Raw genomic sequence first — 16,817 nt, 5'->3', positions numbered from 1 at the left:
CACACACACACACACAGACAGAATGAATAATTACTAACCCATCCTAAGGAAGCCAGCAGATTGTGTTGAATCACTTCATCACAGTCTCCCATCTTGAGCAGCCCACCGGCAGCAGTAGAAAGGAAAAACTTCCTTCTAACCTCCAGCAYAATCAGGCTCAGGTCAGTCGGCCATCTGCCTCGACCGGCTGATTGATTTTTTTTTCTTCATTTTTGTATAAAACTGGTTATGATGCAAACAATAAGACTGCATGTGTTTGAGGCAGAACTGGAAACCCAACATAGAGGTCTGTGTGTTTATTCAGCAGAATCCTTCTAAAGATGTTAATGAACAATYCTTCAAATGCAATGTGTTTCCTCCCTGAAGACTTGCTGATGGACAAGAGTTTCTATTAACGGTCTCCATGAGGCAAATGTGTCCTTACATGTATGATTAATAGTCCCAAATAAACAGGTTCAACTAAAGACAACTGTGAGAAACATTTTATTTACGCTCTGCTTTTTTTTCTGAAGCTCTGTTAGTCGCCATGTGGAGCAGAAACACGCAGCGCTGAGTGAAAGTGACTGAGCAGGCCACCATGTCAACGCTCTATGCTCTGCTGTGACCTCGGTTATTGTCTAAGTGGCAGACTCTGTGACAGAGTCAAGTAGTGGATATTTATCATGGGAGGACCCCCCACCCCCCTCGCAGGTTGGCGGCAGACAGACCTCAGACAAACACRTCTTTGTCCTTGGGCATGTTCTGCCCTCCTCTTCTCAGCCCTCAGGGTTCCCTCCTGCTGCCGGGCAGCTCTGGGAGCAGCTGACGGTCCCTCTGCTCCCTCACACTGCTGTTTTAACTCAGATGATTGGTTGTCAGGGCTGAGTTACTTTGATCAATAMGTCTTTTAACCAAGTTCCATTAGYCTTTCGACTTGAACGACTTCACCACCATTCATCCATATCTGAGAAGCAGAAAATTCATCATCGTCTCATTTGGAATGCAGCCTCGGGTCTTCCAAACATTTAAGCACGATCCGATCTAATCATTATATCTTCACTGGTCTTTTTTCTCCCACTTCGCAGCTCTCGCTCAGACAGGTGTGGGATTTCAGTCATTGCTGCTTTGRCCGCTCTCATGTGGCCACCTGCGGTCTTGGATACCTGCTTTTAACCACACCTCACAGAAGGCTTCTCTTTGAAGGAGCCTTTCCACATTCTTGGCCGGGTGGAAGGGGGCTTATGAGCGGCTGGCTGCAGGAGATTCCTGGACCGTGGCCAGTGCTTACAGCATGGTGCACATATAGCCARGGACGAAAGAAAACTTTAATGTTCTGTTAGCAGATCGCACAAATGCTCAGGGTGCACATCTGGACAGGAAGAGAGCTTTCTCCACTCGAAACYTATACGTTTTAGAAATGTTGAACAAAGTAGTGTTTAATATGCTTTCCAGCACTGCCTGATGCATTCTCTATGAGCAGATAAAGAGAAAGTCTCAACAACTCTGAGGATCTTGAGTCTGCGTGTCTTTGTGGCTGCATYTTTATGCAGAAACCTCTTGCCTTTAGAGTCACTGATTTTCATTTGATGTTTAAAACTCATGGTCCTCAAGTCCAATAAATCACAAATCCTGAAGCATATTGAGTGTGGCCAGCATTCAGAGTGTGTTTGTTTTGTACACAGGGACCCCTGGTGGTGGGATAAAATAAAAAAGGACTATGAGAAATGAGTGGAAATCAGAAAGAAAATACAACAAAAAGTTATTGAGCAATGAAAAAGTGTCTTCTTCATATTTTAGAGTCTGMTTGTCAGACAGGCAAAGGCATCATTTTCTTCGTTTTATTACCTCTGCTCCATGTTTAACACACACACAGACGGCATGCACCCTCCTCTTCCTCCACCCGTCTCTTACCCAGGCTCCAATATCCTCTGTCCTGCTTTGAAGATGTCAAGGAATAATATTGATGGAGTCTCTGGTGAAATGTTATTGTGGTTTCTCTTTCCGGCTGTCATGGGAAAAGAGTGGGGTAATGAGCAAAAGAAATGCAAAGAAGGGTGGATAAGAAGATGGACACTTGTGTTTGGTGTCATAAATTAAAGACAAGACAGATAAAGGAAGTGAAAACAAGTCTGCTGTTGCTCGTCGTCACATGCTGTCTATCTTCATCCTACAGAACGAGTAAAGCAGGAGGACAAAGATGAGAGGAGATGAACGGGCATGGGGTCATTGACAGSGTTGTTTGTTTAAAAGTCTTGAATCCAATTTTTACTTAAATATCTTCACGTGTTTCTAGTAAAGACAAAAATAAACCTAGAGGTGGGCATATRAATCTATCAATGCTATTGACACCAAGATCAGGATCAGATCYGATTTATATCAGCTTGATCACACTTTATTTTCACTACTGACTTTATTTTTACTAATAAAAAGAAATAAAGTCTGTAGTGCAGAGTCTTCAAATTGTTTGGAGTTAGTCATGGAGGACCAAAACTGACATAGTTAGAAATAAACATAGAAATGTATAAATAAATAAAAAATACACTTAAAATGCACCAATTAAATTAAAAAAGGAAAACTTTCTCATTTTTTATAATTTAATTAAACTTCATATTCATTTTTTATCTTAGTTTCAATAAATTATATATTTTAGAAAAGAAAACAAAAATAATTTTTCTGTTTTTAAATATATATTTTTTCTTTTACTTGTACGTGCATTTGTGTTTCTTAAATGTTTATATTTAATTTTTTCAATAATTGTTCCCACAAGTTTTTTTACTTGTTACTTTTACATCTCTGTCTCCTGTATTTACATTACCTTATGCATTTCTGCGTCAATATGCGAATAAAGGTGGGCGGCCCTTCTTGGGTCAGCTCCTCTCCTATTGGGTAATAAACAGGAAAGAGCAGAATCCATGTGCAGATCAACTGTGCATGCTGTGCTGCTTCAGTTTAGCTTAAAGTTTAGTTTAAAACAAAGATACAGGTAAGTGTTTTCCTCCTTGCCTTTGTATTTTTGTTGGTTTTTATTGTAGTTATTTAGTACAAAAAATTACTTGCCTAAAATCTTTGTCATGTGTTTTATCATCAACTAACTAAAGGCAATATCACATAATTATTCAATGAACATGACAACATAACAAGTATCAGTTCCAGGATCAGTATTAGCAATACTCGGTCTGTTTACTTGGTATCACATCAGCATCAAAATTCCTAGTATTGCCCAGCCCTAGTAATTACTAAAATTACTCTTTTTTAATGTGTCAGTTTACTAAAAGATGATGGTCTGTATTTAGGGAGACATTCTGTTTCATTTCATCAAATTTCAAAAATTTTCACTTGTTTAGCTTTTTGTTCAAGACTGCAAAGAATAATAGTACACAGAGAAGTATCGGGCTATTATAAAGCACACTGCATATTTTTCGACACATTTTGTGTTAGGCATTAGGTACTTGTCGGAGCTCTGGGTTGGGGGATAGGAAAAGGTTCAAGTTCTCATAAATAATTTCCCTTCTCAGCCAAAGTCAACAAAATTAGCTTTGTCGTCATTTTATGTTTCAAGGAGACAGTCAGGAATGGCAGAGGTAAAGTTACTAAAACAGTCTTGTTAGCGACTGGATTGACTGCCAAAAGGGCAATCCAAGTCCCAGCTTGATAATAAAACACCCTCAGAAAAAAAATTACCAGAATCTGAAGCGGTGGTCTTAGCTGCACCTGCACAAATATGACCTTCACTGAGAAGTCAGGAGAAAAGCTTCCCTGAATTATCATCAAAAACGTAGAAAACAAACATTTGAACAAGTCTGATGTGAGCTGGAACAAGTTCTGTAGACTGGAGTCTAAAAAGAATAGCMTTGCATGGAGTCCAATTATCAATCTTTTGGGTTTCATTTGTAGGCATTGTTTTTGCAATTTTTTTTAAAAGAGGGATGGTCTGAATTAGACAGGAGGCAAACACTTGCGAAAACAAGAAGAGGGTGGTGTCTACAGAGATTTATAAAGACATCACAGAAGTAATAAATATGTTCAAGTCTTTGGCCTCATAAATATAAATGAAGATATATAAAAAATAAAACTTCTGGAGATAATTATAAAACTACATAAATCAACAAATATAAAAGCTTTTTTTGATTTGCAAAAACTCTTAAAAAGAAAAACACTTCTTTGTGCTTTTTGACTGGGACGCCCAAACTGTTGCATGTTTCTGTGTTTTCCCATTAAGAGATTTTATAGGAGGAAAACTTGCTCAAGCCTGTTACTAATAGACTTCCTGTAAGGGTTTTCTCTTTGAGCACAAGTTGATGACTCTAAATTTAMAAATAATGGCTGCTAGCGTTGTTTGAACCAGTGCTGAAGAGTCATTGTGMAAATGGCTTCTGTCTTCAGATTTTGGTAAAACAACATTTCACGTCATAACATTTATTATTTTACTCTTTTCATATTTACGACTCCTTTCAGAGAAAGACATGCCCCATGTTTGTTTTGTAGAGCCTATGATGCTCTTACATCAAAGGCCGAGCTGGCAAAGTCACCCTGTGATGCATTAAGCTCTCTCCCACTGATCATCGCATTGTGAGTAATTGCATTATCCATATCTGCAGGCCTCCTGCTATCTTCTTTCTTTTTCTGGCCCATTTACCCCATGAAAGCCAAAGCAAAAGAGGTGGTGGAGAGAAAAGGCTCCTCCTGCTGTTAAGCAGATCTACCTTTTAGCTATTTGAATGGTAAAAGAATAAGATGTGGAGGAATAATAATGTTTTTCCTCGTGTCATTTCAGGAACCATAGTGGTGCTCCTACAAATCTCAGCTCTGGACAATAGTGTCCTCTGATACCATAATATTATGGAAATGCATTATTGCTCCGTGGTGCTTTTGTGAGTCAGCGTCTACATCCTGTTTGTAGTTTGGTTTCATTCGGGTTCAGCAGAGGCTGTCACAGACATATAAGGTGTTTTGCAGAGAGCACGGTACAAAAGCATGCGTTGCAATATCATGAAATCAAAGCATCAGGGCTTTAGAGGTGCAGGAACCAGACATGAAATCTAGCTCCAAGGATCAGATGAGCTTGTAATYAAGAGGAGAAAAAAGTCCAAATTTGGACTCAGATATCTTTTATGGATGGTTGTTTGCTCTAATCGGGTCTTTTGAAGATTAGCTTATTATCCAAGGTGCTTTAAGACCACATGTTTGGTACATTTATGGCTTTAAAGTTTGCTTTGCATAAAAGATCCCAAGCTGAACGAGTGGTTGAGAATGAGAAGAGGCACTGTTTGTGTGTGGCCACACTTCCAAGCTTCTGTGAGTTTACATTGACCAGAGAAAGCTAAGCTCAGCCTCAGTCGGTGATGGCGGTGTTGCAGTTTCATCTGTATTGTTAACCCAGAGTTTATTTTGTCAATTGCACTATTCTTTGTGAATTCATTCCAGCTGTCTGGTCTTTGTTGCACATAAAAGTTTCAAAGGGAAATCTTAGTCATAGTCTGTCCTGAGCCAYGTGTCCGTAATACCACAGTGTTTATTATTTTGTGTGTTTGAACAGACACATGGCTCAAACACATGTATTAAAATAAAATAAAATTTAAAAATGTAATGGACAGATTTGTGCAGTGGTTTCTTTTAGACTCCAGCACAACCTAAAAAAAATGCCCCGGAGGAGAAAAGAAACTTGACCCAGCTACCCCAAGAATGAAAGCTTTGAATTGAATTTGATTGATAAAATCTACATTCAGCACTGAGGTCAGGACGGGGGGCTGAAGAATGTGACGTTGTTTTGGTAAAGTAATCTGACATTTCAAGCCTCTTGTCTATCATTTATTCTTCTCGCAAATCTTTGTTTCTTTGCCCCCACGTTTCTACTCTTCGCCTTTGTTTATTTTCAAGATCAATGTGCGGGTTCTGTGACACTTGGCTGGTCCGCTCCCTCCAACCTCAAGCGCTGAGTTCATGTGTCAGGGTGGATGTGCGCTCGGCTGAATTCGAGAAGTGAAGGGAGGAGGGCGAGCCCGTGAACGTGAAAGAAGAGAGAAGAAATGCAAGCCGAAAAGGCGCTAATGAAAAGGAATAAATGTGAAGAGACAGGAATGCCACAGAGRGAGATGATTAGGTGAGATTGATGACTTTGTATTGATACAAATCAGAGGTAAGTTATTGCTTTTAACGACATATTTCAAGCGTCGGCAATTAGTGGTTTGTAGAAAAAAAAGGCGAAGGAGGAGGAAGGCTTTTTAAAACCCTGTCTGCATGATGATAACCTGGCTGACAAGTCACATAAACACCGATACACACAGACAGACACACACACACATGCGAGCAGCAGACTTCTTTCTGCGCTTTGGGCATTGTTCMATTAGCTACTTTTCACTCACACATAGAGCTATTCTCACGGCTGACAGGGAGCAGTTGAGCTGTCGACAGGGTCTGCAGCAGGCTACACTACCACACACACATACACACACGCACACACAAGATATAAACAGAGATCCATACAGGCACACACAGCTGGAACATGTCAAGCAGCATGACTTTTTTTTAGACAAAATACACACAAACACGCAGAGCAGGTCAAAAAGAGCACATTTAACAGCACTGCTTGTATGATTGAAATGTAAAGCACACAAACACATACACAAAGAACAGAAACCCATTAAACAACATGATCCTTTTGACAGAGTACAGACACACACACACACACACACACACATATACACACACTTACATAGATACATAAACAGTCCACAAAGGAAAGGCTGGCAAAAGCAATTTTATGCTTCTTCAGCTGATTCTGAACGTGTCACAATTAACACTGTAATCTACTGTAAGAAACGGAACAAAGAAAATATACCAACTTCATCTGTTCTTTCATTTCAAGCTTTCAATCAAATGTATGTGCTGTTGTGTGTCACTAAACACTTAACTTTGTGGAGACCCTTTCACTGAGAGACAGATAATATTGTTTTAGATTAGGTCAGAATAAAAAATAAAGTTTTAACATTGTTACTGTGTGAAGTAATGATTAGTGTGGCTCTGGGTGTATAGCTCGAGTGCTTCCCATCAATAACGCTGTGATGACAGGCCCCAGTCTCCACCTGGCCTCATAGAAGATGAAGTACAGCTCTAATCTGACTGAGCTCCGACACTCAAAACCCAACAGCAAAGTCAATAACACGCAGTGAGCATTACAAGCTGATTCTGTAGACATGCAGATACATGGTTACGTTCAACTATTTGGGATGTATGTATAATTTGTGCAGTGAGATTTGATTTTGTGAATCTGTGTTGCTGCTACAGAGTACATTTAGAAGCGATTTGAAACTTCTTTTCAAAGAGTTGAACCGTTCAAACAAGGCATTCTCTACAGCAGCAAGAACTTTCAGCCTTACACAAATTCAGGTTACAGTTCTGACATTGACCACGAGTTCAGTTATTTACGTGGTCCCACAATGGTTTATGAAATAACCACATATTTAATTTTATGAATTCATTGAGGACAATTTATTCATAACTTTGAAAATACTGAATACTTTAATTTCACTTAAACATTGTTTGCCTTGTGCAAGGAGGTGCAAGCAGGATGTTTTTTGTTGATCTCAATCTTCTACCGCTTACCCATCGTTGGGTCATGGAGGCAACAGGTCCAGGAGAGAAACCCAAACATCCTCCTCCCAAATGACACTTTCCACTAATCCTGGGAACCACGAGGTGTTCACAGGCTAATATGGATACATATCCAGTGAGTCCTGGGTCTTCCCCAGGGCCTCCTACCAGTGAYATGTGCCTGGAACACRTCTAGAGGGAACCATCCATGCAGGGCCACCTGCAGGATTTTATTGGAGGGTACACACAACCCATCTACCAGACCCACACAAATACAGGTCATATAGGCACGATGCGCATGGCACACAAAAACATCACCTTGTCCTGACCAACAGCCACACCAGCGCGATGCGCATCTTTTCAACAGGCCCAAAGCATGCGCACACATTTGTCCCACTTTTGACTCGTCACATTAAGGAAAGTCAAAGAAAGAAAATAAAAAAATCGACAAGCTATTTAGTGGTAGCCTGACCCTTGCCTTCCTACACAGTTCCGTTCAGTTCTCATTTCCCTTCACTGCTCCATCTGGGATTTCTCCCATAGACAAGAATTTCTTCAGCAGCATTTCATCCGGACCAATCAGAGAACAGAACGTTGATTTTCTGTGCAGTGTCAGCTTGTAGTTTATTTTACCTGGGCCAATCAGCAAACAGAAGGTGGAATTTTGAACGACATTGATGTTCTGCACAGTGTCTGCTAGTTAGTTTATCAATGGCAGTGGAGGAAGAGAATGAAGCCAGTCTGTGTTGATAAGGCTTCCAAATTAAAATAAATTTGTCTSACAAAGCAGCAGCTCTCATTTACAGTCGTCTCGTTCGGCTAGGTACTTACATTATCACCTCTCAGTAGGGTTGTTTACAGCGCACACGATTTCCGGTTAACTTCTTAGCTTAGCCTCTTTCACAGTGACATACGTTGTGGCCAACTGATCCAATCATTTTAAACTTCAGCAGAGGCCACGCCTCCAGCAAGAATCACTTCTCTATAGCAGAGAGTCCAGACCCTCGTATGAAGCAACGTGAAGGACAAGGGTCTGGTTTTTACCAGGTTAATTTAGTGGCGGCAGTTTGCAATATTACATACTTATTTCTGTCTGTGTCTTTTACTGGAAGGAGAGAGAGAGAGGTAGGCAGAGCAGCATCAGTCAAACATGATGCTCTGCGGCCCCTGAGTTAAAACAATTATTAAATAAAAATAGGGCAAGAATATGGATCTGATTTATGCAGACTGCAGTGGAAACTACAGCTCTACTCTGAGCTCCCCCTACGGATGACAAAGCTCCTCGCCCTATCTTTAAGGCTGAGCCTGGCCACCCTATAAAGGAAGATCATTTCAGCCGCTTGTATCCAGGATCTTGTTTTCCGGTCATGATACATGCCTCATGACTACAGGTGAGGGTTGGAACGTAGACAGAGGAGTAAGATCGATCCATCCTGCTCCATCCTACCGTCATTCARGAACAAGGTGCCCAGATAAACTCCTTCACTTGAGGTCAAAGACTCCTCCCCAATAACCCAGAGGAGCATTCCACCCTTTTCCAGTCTAGAACCATGTAGATTTACAGGAGACTTCCATTCCAGCCGCTTTACACTTAACTGCAAACAGTCCCCAGTGCCCACTGAAGGTCTTGTTTGGGAACAGACACCCACCTCTTTACAACTGAGTCTGACAAGGGACCACGTTGGAGTCCAAAGTGCACCAAGAATGTTTGATTTTGTCAAACTGATTTTGGCACAAAGTACCTCAAGGAACACGTAGACTGGAGAGGCAAATGCCCATGACCCCCTTAGCAACTCTGCAAGAGATTTTTGTTTAATGCAGTTCAATGGTAATACAACTTAATTTAACAATGTTTCAGTTTTTGTACATGTTAAGGCATTTTATAAAATTCAGGAAATGTGGTCATACTGCTGCACAAAAATATTACAGTGTTTTTTCCAACAGAAAAAACACCATCTCACCAATGTTTATCCTGCATTATGTTTGTGTAAAGTATCAATGGGGTTTATGAAGTTATTGAGATATGGATAACTTGTACAGTGACAAAAAAACCAACAACAGCAAATTTGCTTTTCCAGACCTAATTTGTATGTAGTTGTATAGTAAATGGAGTTAGACATAAACAATGGGAACAGAGATCTAACAAGAGCAGCATGGTTTGACTGCAGAGGGTTAAAACAAACAGTGCATCACTCTGTGGGGAATTCAGAAAACTGCAGCCAAACCGAGACAGTTGGTTTGATTAATGAGCCAGAGCTGAGTTGAGTGGAGTCCACTGGGCTGAGGCTCGCCACCATGATTGAAAGTCYCATCTAAGCTAATGTACTGGGCTCTCACTCAGAGCACCGTGTACACCCAGAGATGACTGTGTTTTGTTTTGCTATCAGAGGTTCACAAATAAAGTTGACAGGTTAACCTTTAGAAAGAAACCTAAGCGCACGAGATATGTCTCCTGTTTTATTGTGTTTTTTGTGAAGTGGTGTTTGGATTTTGTCATATTTCTCCTTTTTTTTTCTTATTTCAGGGTCTTTTTAATTTTTTTCCTACATAACGTAATCATTCACATGCAGTACAAGACTGACATCCTGTATTTACGCAACTCAAATACATTTTATGACCTTTATTACTTTTGTCAGAAATTAGACATATTACTAACACTAACCGTGTAGGGGTAAAGTTTGCTTACATGAAATCATGTTTAACTATTTCAGATTTTTTGTTTTGATTTTCTTACTGCAAACTGATGAATATCAGATTATATCAAACATAATCACAAAGTTCTCCTTCATTTCCACATCAGACGTTCATAAGATCAGCAGCACTGGGTGTAAACGAGTAAATGAGTAAAAGAAATGTAACAACGTGGTTTGCTGCAGACAGAAGCAGAAAACAACAATGCCAGCATGACGTTATAGTTTCAGCAAACCACCGAGACTGCCAGCAGGCAGGTCCAACATGTTACAACTTCAGAATTAGCAGAGTTTTGTGTGAATATGTGTTTTTGTTAATATTCGTCATGCTTTAAAACAGTGGTTAAAATGTAGCAGTGATGATTAGTATGAGTCATTTTTGACAACATTGTTTAATCAAGTTCCATAGATTTGAAACTCAGCTGGACAATGTTTCTTCTCATTTCAGGAATAAATATGCAACAATTTCTTGACAAAGCACTGGATCAAAGGAGGTATTTTTGCAGAGTAAATAATGCTGTGAACAACTGTTTATACAGAGGAAATAAATCAGCAACACAAGTATATATTATAATCACCATTAATAAATACCCAATAATCCAAATTCCTTTCATTTGACATTTGTTATATTTTTCTTTCCTTAATCCAGCCCCATAAAAATGCTAATAGTGCGATGTAATGACGGCAATTTCGTACTTTTCTGCCTGAGATCATTATATTCATCCTGTTGCCATTCACCAACTGTTCAGATATATGCACAAAACATCTTTCCTCTTGCCTGCGCTTTGGTCTTTCAAATCCTCTGTGTGTTGCAACATCAAACGTTACACATGAAAGCCTCCGCACGGCGCCGGGAAGAGTTTCTCTCTTGAAATGTGTTTCTCATTTCATGCTATTATCATATCACTGGACATGTCCACATGCAACTTTTGTTTTGAAGACCACGTATTCGGAGTGTAAATGAGCCGCAGAGTCTGTAATTTGAGCTATAATTCCATCTTAAGCCCCAGTGGAGACTCAACTGTTTAATGGAACATTTCCAAAGCCAGACATCATTCGGGGAAGGGATGGGAAGACGGTATTGATAAAAATGACCAGATAATCCCAGAGTTCCTGTTTGTCTTGGCTGCTATATATTTAAAACAAAAATGCAAAGAATGAATATCTTGAAAAACAGGCCCAAAAAGAAAGAAAACGAAACACAGGGTTTTCAAAATTACGTTTTTGGTTATGTTTTACAGAAGGAAAAGACCCAATTAGGACTTCAAAAAAGAGAATAAATGTGAAAACTGCAATTTTTTCTAAAATACAGCACAGTAAGCCAAATAATATTTAAAATATTTTTTTCTTTCTTTTTAGTGCAAAGTACCATTTACTGTAAATGTTCTTATCTTCAATCAAACATCACTTGATAAAAATAAGTCCAGGAACTTCCAACCCCAACAACGAGTAAGATTTATTAATGTTTTTATTTTGGAGAAACAGGAAACAGTTTATCTATGAATATGGAATGATGACAGGAGTATAGAGGCACAGGCTGAAGACTAGCGTTGTTTGTAGATGGTGTAATTGTTCTTATGGTTATTTGGTATTTTCCAGGTTCAGGAAACAGAGAATTCAAAGTTTCAGYGGAGGTACAATGAGTAAAGACCCCATACATGATCTGAAGCTGAACAGTTGACTCATAGCTGCCAGGCATATGTTTTCGCACACACCTTTCATCGCCCATGAGACACACGGAGCAGAGCTCCTGGGAAACCCCTCCCTCTGCTGAACGTGTCACTACACTGGTTTTTATTTTCCTTCAGTCTCAACTACAAAATTCGCCATTCAGCCACAAATCTATAACATGTCAAGTTATACAGATCGTCCATCCATAAACAACATTTCATTAAATGAAATGAATAAATTTCTAAATAAAAAAATGATAATATAAAAATGTAAAGGACAGTCTTCTCAAAATCTTTCCTTCAAATGAGGACCTCCTGCTCCTCTGTGCTGCAGACACTGTTATCTCCTTTCCACGTTCTTTCTTTCCTCCCAGCCGACAGTCCTTTTGTCCACTCCAACTACACCCCCTACCACCAATTGTATTACATATTAATACAATGGATTTATTTATTTATTTATTTATTTATTGAAAATGACTGATTTCTGAGGATTAAGATAAGGTAAGCATCTGAAGAGTTTATATACAGTATACGATGTATGCAAATCTGTCACCAGCTGCATTTCCACTGACCATAAAAATGCACAAATTAGAATTTAAAAAAATTATTTGCTTAATGGAAACACGTCTTTTGAAAAAAACCTATGTTTTTCGACAAAATATTTTTGTGCTAGGATAAGGTAATTTTTCGACCATATCTAAATTGGTGTATTTCGCAAAACTGCAAGTAAACAGTTTTTTGTGTCACGGGAGTCAGGTGATCAACAACCGGCTGTTTCTACTGGTGAAAACAATGACGAAGAAGAAGACAACAGGAAGTAGAAGTAGTAAAATCACAGAAGTAGTAAAAGAAAGTAGTAAAATCACGACTACAATTTCCCAAAAACGCAGCATACGTAGCCGTTCCCACGTATAAGGGGCTTGTCGTTCGAAAGCCTTGATAAGATGCTGACACCTCCTCTAATGGCTGATGATAATCACTAATGCCGTGTTAGCAATACGAATATCTCTCATGTAAGTGTTTACATCCATTTCCACCATGTTTGTAATGGCTTTTCGCGAGAATAAACATATTCACATGGGATTTTAATAGCATTTCATACACAATGGAAACACCGCAATTGCAAAACTGTGGTTTTTTTCCCACATTAATGCTGCGTTCACACCGAACGCGATTTCAGCTTCAAAATCGCAGCCAACGCTGAAGTTGGTCGCTCGTGCACTTTGAGGTCAGACGCAGGTCAGCTCGAAGCGCTGCACGGGAAGAGACTCCCCGCCCCTCCCTCCTTTGTCGGGCTCTGTTTAATGTCYGACGAGGAAGTGGCTTTGCTTTATTTACAGAGCAAGAGCATGTCACGTTCATCAGATAATTAATTCATAATTAATTCACCAGATAATTCAGAGTAGAGGCTCACAGCTCGCTTTCAGGACTATTTTTCCAGTCTGATGAGTCGCTGCCACACATTGGTGCAGATATATCCTGTCAGGACACCGACTGCAGGCACTCGATTTCAGCTAAAGAGCTCCTCTCCATCTGTTTCAGGTTAGTGGACATCATTCAGTAAACTGTCCCGTCGGGAAATATGTCACTACGTCACACAGTGGAGTCTCTCTGATTGGTTGATGTGGCGCTTCGAGCTGCAAAAGTTCAGATTTTCTAACTTCAGCGATTTGTGCCTCAGTGCGTTGAACGCTCAGATCATTCAAATCGTTCAAATCGCGCTGCTCTAATCGCGCTTGAGGCGCCGCAGAACTTCCCGAKGCTGCTTGAAGCGCGTCCACCATAGACTTTGTATGTAAACCTGCTGCTCCTGARGCTGAAATCGCGTTTGGTGTGAACGCACCATAACAGAATATCAYCAAAGTTTTGCATACATTTGCAATGGAAARGCAGCTACTGACAGAGCACCATGCTTTTCAGCAGACAGGTTCCTCCAATTACAATGTCTGTACTTACTCCATCCAYGAGAGTTTGGCCATTTGACTGCCTTTAAAAGTGTCTGGAAGAGTCCAACAGATGGATGAACTTTCTGACTGCCCCGGTCAACTGCTACTCAAAACTATCCTTGTTTGGTTGCACAACAGTCGGCTTCTGGAAGAGGAAATTCCACCAGTATTATTATTAACACCCACACATTTCTGGCCAATCACACAATGGGAGAAATTTTTAGCCTGGGCCTTGTTTTCGAAAGCTGCTCTGTGAATAAAATGACACCACTTTTTTCACGCAGCTATGTCAGTGATAGCAGATTTTGCTGCATCAGATGGAGTCTGTAGGACCCTTAAGATGAGGAGAGTCCAGGACAGGTGAGGTTTCTGCAGACCTGACTTCTCCTGCGTCGTTACCAGCAGCTTCCCTCAGATGAGTTGCCGACTAAGCAGGGGCAGTGTTTAAAAAAATTGCAWAAGTTTTACAAAGCCGACAACCAAATTACATTTTATAAAAACGTCTGAAGATAGACAGTAATTAAACATTCAAAAGACAATGGCAAAACAGAAGAACACACATTTCACAAAATAAAGAAAAAATTTACAACAAAGATGAAAGAACTACGAATTTTCTGGTCCACTGTAGAACATGAGGTTTTTCAGTCAGTCTGGTCTGAATCAAAGCTTTTAACATTAAACATTACATTTTTAGTGCATTACCATTTTAGGCTGGCAGTACATCCCTGGAAAGGACATTGTGTAAAAGGTCTTGCTACCTATAAATATGTTAACTGGAATCACTGAACTCACGTGATTAGGTATAAATAAGTCAACTTTATGATGAAAGCAGGTCTTTGAGTTTGAATTACTGCACACTAAATCATTTTTATCCAAAGGAGTACTTCAGCTCCATTGTCTCATAGCTCTGGAATAAGTCCTGCTCTCAGGCCAAGGTTTATGATTGCATCTCAATGACTTAAGTGGGAACAAGGTGTCACTCCGGCTAAAATGGTTGGAGTGTACCATTAATGTATATTACTATGTATAATGTAATGTTTCTATGGGTCTGACCTGGATCCTCTTAGCCTAATTTAAATAGATGCTCTATCTAAAGTTGAGGCACCAAATAAGGGGCTCCTGCTAATGAAGTTTGCAATGTCTAAATCCCCATGTGAGCACATATGTGTGGTGGTGTGTGTATGTTTAAGTGCTATGGTATATCTCTTTGTACAACTGCATACCACAGATTTTAGTTTGTTCCTTCCTCAAACTTTCTCAAATGTTTTTTTCAGTGATCCAGTTGGAGGTTTGACTAGACGCCGACTTTGTGAATTCTTACTGCAGCTCTGATGATTTATCAAAAGCGCTCTGATGTGCTGCTTTTAAAGGTTGAACAAAACTCCCTGTTTTTCTTAACTCAGGACGCCACTTAGGTCTCCAATAAAATCAGCCTACTGTGGTTAGTCCTCACAGTTTAAGACAAACGTTATACTGATCCCTGCTGTGGTCAGTGCAGAGGCATTAGAAACATGCTTCCAACTGGCTTCATCCCAGTATCAGCAATGTGTTCTTCTTCTGGTCTAAGCCTCCACTTTATCACCTCCAGTGAGCCAGAGTTGCTGCACCGATTCCCAACTAACCATCACACACCAAAAAAAAAAAAAAAAAGAAGGGAAATGTTCCAGATCTGGACAACCTCAGCTCCAGCATCAACATCCGGTTTTAACCCTTCTTACAACCCATCAATTTTCTAAACCAGTGCCATCTTATCAAACATACTGAAGAGGCGCTTTGTCTAAACGTAGAGTATGCTTGTTTTTCACACACTGTAAAACTACACACAGACACAGTAAAAGAGCATGATGAAACCATTCATCTTCTTGACACTAAAGACTTACATACAGAAGGAACTCGCTGTCTGATAAACCTTTTTCTTTTTTCACTCAAGCCAGTTTGGTCTGCAACATCATTAGAATCAAAACAAAATGCACCATGCTATATTTCTCCCGTTCTCTCCCAGTTTTTTTCCCCCTTTGCTGAGCAGCAGAGACTTTTTGGCAGGAGATGTAAGGGAGATGACACAAAGATGTGTAGCAGAGTAGCCAGAGAAGAAATGTTCCCCCAGAAGCTGACTCCATTGAACTCATAAAAACCAAAGACRTCAAGTTCACTTGGTTAAGGATCAGCGAGCACACAGAGAAGGCACTGATGCTCACAAATATGCTTTGTGTGTCAACGAGCACCAAGAAGACTCTGGTTTTCCTGCCTGTCCTGCCTGAGACAGACAGCAAACTCATAAAAGGCATTTACGAGCTCATGTGTGCGATTTGCATCTGTGTGTGGCTGATCCTGAAGAAATCCAAAGATGCGCACATGTTTAAACTGATTTCTGTGCTTTTTATTTATTTATTTTTTCTTTGAGGCTAAGCTCTGATTGGTTGGTTTTAGGCATCCCTGTTTATGCAATTATGTCAACCAAATCCAAAATGGCATGAATAGAAAATCCATAAATAGCATTTTTTACAAGATTGTTAGCTTTTCGTGTGCAACGTTTAAATGCACACTGGTGAGTGAAAAAAAAGGTGAGATAGCAAAGAGAACTTAGTGTTCAGCCAAAAACAGCAAGTAGTTCCTTTTAGACAGAGAAACCAGTCATGAATCAGGTGTGATACCTGTATTAAGCACCAGTGGAACGCCAAAACAAATACCTCCAAAGTAGAGTTATATTATTGCTCAAGTGTTTTCTGAGCAAAGTGGCATCAAGAGTTTGAAAAACATTCATTCATTTAACCTTTAAAACAGGTTGCAGACTTATACTTTTACCTACTTATTGGGTCATTAAGGCCTTTAAATTCAATCATTTTCCTTTTAATAGATTTATTTTTTTAATTAGCAGTAAATTCTCATTTGAACGTTTCATCCTAAAGGTTATGGAATTGCCCTTTAGCCATTCATGAAAA

The 16,817-nt window shown here is 39.8% G+C and overlaps 1 long non-coding RNA gene across 1 annotated transcript in view; it reads left to right on the top strand.

The window, feature by feature from the left end:
* Positions 1 to 2,882: 2,882 nt before the first annotated feature.
* LOC106513912 (uncharacterized) overlaps positions 2,883 to 16,817 on the top strand; it is a 29,065-nt gene continuing 15,130 nt past the window's right edge. Inside the window, exon 1 of the long non-coding RNA XR_001309841.1 lies at positions 2,883 to 2,962. This is a non-coding gene — a long non-coding RNA (uncharacterized LOC106513912). The remainder of the gene's footprint in view (positions 2,963 to 16,817) is intronic.

Source organism: Austrofundulus limnaeus, unplaced genomic scaffold (genome assembly GCF_001266775.1).
Source record: "Austrofundulus limnaeus strain Quisiro unplaced genomic scaffold, Austrofundulus_limnaeus-1.0 Scaffold15, whole genome shotgun sequence".
Lineage (NCBI taxonomy): Eukaryota > Metazoa > Chordata > Actinopteri > Cyprinodontiformes > Rivulidae > Austrofundulus > Austrofundulus limnaeus.
The sequence above is the reverse complement of the archived record's forward strand: the minus strand, read 5'-3'. Positions and strand labels throughout refer to the sequence as shown.